Genomic DNA, 4,779 nt, shown 5'->3' with positions numbered 1-4,779 from the left:
CGCTCCACCGAACTATGACAAACATTGAGTCACCCTTTGCTACCTTTGCTTAGAACCATTTAGTGTGCCGGTAAACCACACACGCTCCACTAACGTCTTCGCAAGGGCACAAAGTGTAATTTCATGGAATTGCATCAATTCACTTTTGCCTAAGTAACTAAGATTGGGAATTTGCAAAACTTTTAGTTACTTTGTATTTCATTATACTTATAATGGAAGGTTTCGTCCTATCCTACCCGTTCGGCTAACGACCTTCCACTATTCAAGAGTGCAGTGGGTAAGTGTGGATACCCATTCAATCGCCATTTTATAGGCAATTTCCTTAAACACCCCTTATAGACCAGCTTCGTGAATGAGGCCTACTAACGGTAAGACTGACTTTTACTCATACATATATATATATAATGTTATACTTTTAATGTTATATATAGTATAGGGTGTATTTTATGGATTTATTAAACCTTTATTAATTATACTCCTTAATAAAACCATAAGGGTGTGATTTGAAATTTTTCAAAACATTACTAGGGTTTTAGAATTTAACATTTCTAATTAAACCTTTAATCAACTTTTAAATTCCAAAACTTGAGGGCAAGTTTTGAAACCTTTTTCAAAACATTAGGGTTTTAACTATTTAAATTTCAAAACTCCAAAACTTTTGGGTTCAAATTTAAACTATAAAACTTAAAGGGGAAAATATGAAACTTTTCATAACAACAAGGATCAAATAACAAATAATCTAAACTAACATTTAGTTACATAATTATCCATATTTGATTTGTTTAATGATTTCTTGCAAAACAATTTATCAATTTACTCAAAATAATTAATCAATTATCTTATAAGGAAACAATTATCTTGTTAATTGATAATTATCTTTAATTAGATCAAGAATCTAGTCATATATATCATAAAATCGGATTTATATTGATCTAACATGATAAGGTAACTATCCAAATGCAAAAACAGCAAGAAATCCCGAGATAAGCATTATCTGACGCTCGAACTCGCAGAGTACCACACTGTACTCGCCGAGTTGAGGTCTACTCGCCGAGTTCCTCACCCATAAAGCCCAAAAAACGATTTTTCCAGTTATACAATGCATCAATACAATTGAAACCAAGCTAAGCTCTGATACCACTGATGGGTTTTGCTCATAAGACATCCTATGTGCTCATACAAACCCTAATGCTTGGATGTAGGTTTCTCTATTGTACATGCTTTGAATCCAAGACTATAAACCCTAATTCTAGCATACAAGTAATCATATTAATATGTAATTAGGTTTAAGATCATACCTTGATTGTTATGTAGCAATAACAATCCCAATTCCTCCTTGAATTGACTTTGGAAGGCTTAGAGTCACAAGTGTCACTCCTCTAATGGCTTACAAACACCATAAGCAAGTGGAGAAGGTATAAAGAGAGAGGTGAGAGGTTAGAATTCGTATCTAGGACCTCTTGGGAAGGGATACACGAATTCATGACCCTAGGGGTGTTTATATAGATGTAGAGATAGGGTTTCAGTCATTATCCTTATCTAGTTGATTATCCATTAAGCAACCAATAAGATAATCCTTGAATCCTTATCATACTCGAATTCTAAGGCTTTCCAACCTTAAATTCGTCCACCATATAAATAAGATAATCCTTACCTTATTTTGTAACTATCACATAATTACAAATCAGCCCCTCTAGTTTAATTAATTACACTTGATCACAAAACTAATTCTTAATTAATTATTGACCAATATTAATTAAACAAATATGATTTCTCCTTTAATATATTATTCTTATAACATATTAATAAATCATATTATCCTCTCTCTCTTTATTCATTTCTCCAATCAAGTTGCTTTGGTGAAGGCAACCCAAAAGGACCATGCACCATCGGGTCAAGTACATACCAAAATAGTTATGGACTTAGACACTAATCCAAAAGTTATATCTATACATATATACATAATATATAACTAAGGATCTAACGACACTCGGACAAACAACAGGGTACTCTAAGTCCATAACCAAACAAGGAACAGGAAATAAAGTGAGTTGGCAATCCTAAGTCCTTCAATCCTTACTTATATAACTATATATGTAATAGACATGGTTTTAACAATATAGAAGTTTGAAAGTTGTAATGGAAAAGGTTTGATACATAAAAGTGAGTTTAGTAAAGAGTTTAACATGTAAAAGAGTTTGATAAGCAGTTTAAAGTCATTTGTTTAGTAAAACAGTTTGAAAGTATAGTAAATCCATATGTTTGATAGTTATTAATCACATGTGATTGATATGATAACTACGATATTTAACTTGTATTCCCCCTATAAAAGCATTTAAAATCATTTAAAAGGTTGATTAAGGGGTATGAACTCACTTGTAGTGAGTGATGCGATTGTAAGATCGGTTTACGAATTTGACTGTCAATCGTGGATTTGAGCACAAACGGATCCTATTAACCATATAATGACATATATGTGTATACAATTAGTGTTTGTAACAACTAATTATTGGATTCGGACCACCTTAGGGACTAATAAACACTTATATTGAATTGTCACAACCATATATGATTGTATATGAGGGGTATATGGCTATACAAGGGAGTGTATGGTCAAAATACACCATATTAGTGTGTGTACGGCCAGGGTGTGTGTGTGGCCGCACACTCCCCACGAAGAGTGTCAGAACGTATTTGAGGCCTAAGGACTCATCTAGCCCTATATGGAGTTTGTTGCCATTTTAGGACTTAAAAAGGGTGTGTAGCGTTGAACATGGTGTGTGCGGCCGTACACAGGGTGTGTGCGGCCGTACACACTTGAAGATCATGATATATGGCATTTATCATGCATATCTTCAAGTGTTCTTGGCCTATAACAAGTTATTAATGAATCAAGGAAGCAATACTCACTTGTTTTGAAGATTTGAAGAGGAATGTGGATGATACTTGAGAGAAAACGAGTTCCAGATTTGAAGGAGTGGTAAAAGTGTTCAAGGATGGCTAAGGGTCATATATGTAGGAGGGAGTGTGTGGCTAGAATGGGTGTGTGGCAGCACACACCTGTGTATGGCTGTACACTCAAGTGTGTGGCCGCACACTCCATGTGTTGGAGTGTTTGGTCCGCTTTTGCTTAAAATGCATCGTGTTATCCCATTTCTAGGCTCCTACCTTGATTTTACTTAGTTTTAGAACACTTAAATAGACCCCAAAAGATGTTAAAAGATAGAAAAAATGAGTCTAACTTTGATTGAATTGATCTATTGAACATATAGAAATTTCGGGTTGTCACAGTAGAGTATGCTCTACTCTCAAGAAGTGTTGTCTTGATTAGTACAAGATTTTTCCCTGGATTCAGTCAACTGGTGTTTTGTTTCCCACACACACCTTTCCAATCCAACTTGGCTCTGTCGAAGTCCTCTAAGTTCGCATCGACTGGCATCCAGTTCCCTTTGTAGTGCATCAGTTTGAGTCCTTGTCAACTCCTGGTCATCGGTCAGATGGCGGAGGCTAATTGTGTTGACTCCCGGGTTAGAACTAATTTCCATGACTTGGTCGATGGTTGCTCTTCCTTGTTTAGCATTGCGAGCAACACGATGAACCAAGATGGGGAGGATTCTGTCAGCTGAGCCTCCCTCGCTCAAGTTGTGGAAGCTTTGGTCTCCATTATAAGGAGGTGGTTATCCCTATGCGTGCCTCCACCTTCCCAAGTTTACTGCCCACAAAGGCATTAGGCCTTGAAAATCTTGTCGAGGGTTAGGATTTTGGGCAACTTGAGGTGGATTATAGACCTCTGTTTCTGAGTTGGAGTCCTCCTGAACTTCCTCTTCATTCTCTTCCCCATAACTCTCCTCGAGGTCTTCTTCTTCTGGGACTACCAAGTTATCTTCTTCTTTTTCAGCTTCAAGCCATCCACCGTTCCCTTGATCGGGAAAGTACGAGTCTCCCGGCAGATTAAATCCAGCCATGTTATCTAAGCGAGAACATGGAGGTAAGAAACATGAAATATATGTATTACTAAAGATATTTATAGGATGATCATTACCAGTTACTTCTATACTTACGTAGTGTATACCAACTATATATAATATATAACTAAAGATAGAATAAACCTTCGAATAAGTGATCCAACTTTTAAGACCATAACCAAACAAGGAACAGGAAGAAAAGCGAGGATCACATATTCTAAGTCAAAAACATCATGGTCACATATAACCTAAGCGTATCCACTCAGAAACTATAGACCTACTAATAAGGGTCGTTTTTAGTTTTCACATAAGTAATTATAGCACAAAAAATACTCCTATAGTATTTTAAGTTTATGTTATGTTCTAGTGTTTCTTGGTAGTATAGTTGGTAAGTTCTTAGACTTGTTGCAACACCACAAGCATTCCTAGGCATATACTACTCACTTCTCGGATAGATATAGTTGATCAGGCTATATTAGTCCTAGACCTGATTATATATCCCCAAGCCTACCTGTGTTGCTCAACAATCACAATACTTTTGTTCTGTTCTAGTATGACACTGTTCTGGTATGTATTCATGTATGTATAATTTAGTAAAATATTTCATATTTAAAAAGTATAACTCTTGGTCAGAGTGATTTAATCCCATTGTGTTTATAGTTGCATATCTTTTATGGATTGATATAATTAGTTCACTATAAACAATGCTCTGATACCAATCTATGACACCCCCAAACCGGAATGGAGGAAACATTCGGGGGTGGAGGACGTCATGTACAGTATCATAGCAATGCACAATTGTAAAACAAGCATC

This window comes from Lactuca saligna, chromosome 4 (assembly GCF_052625555.1).
Source record: "Lactuca saligna cultivar CGN05327 chromosome 4, ASM5262555v1, whole genome shotgun sequence".
NCBI classification, from domain to species: domain Eukaryota; kingdom Viridiplantae; phylum Streptophyta; class Magnoliopsida; order Asterales; family Asteraceae; genus Lactuca; species Lactuca saligna.
The sequence above is the reverse complement of the archived record's forward strand: the minus strand, read 5'-3'. Positions refer to the sequence as shown.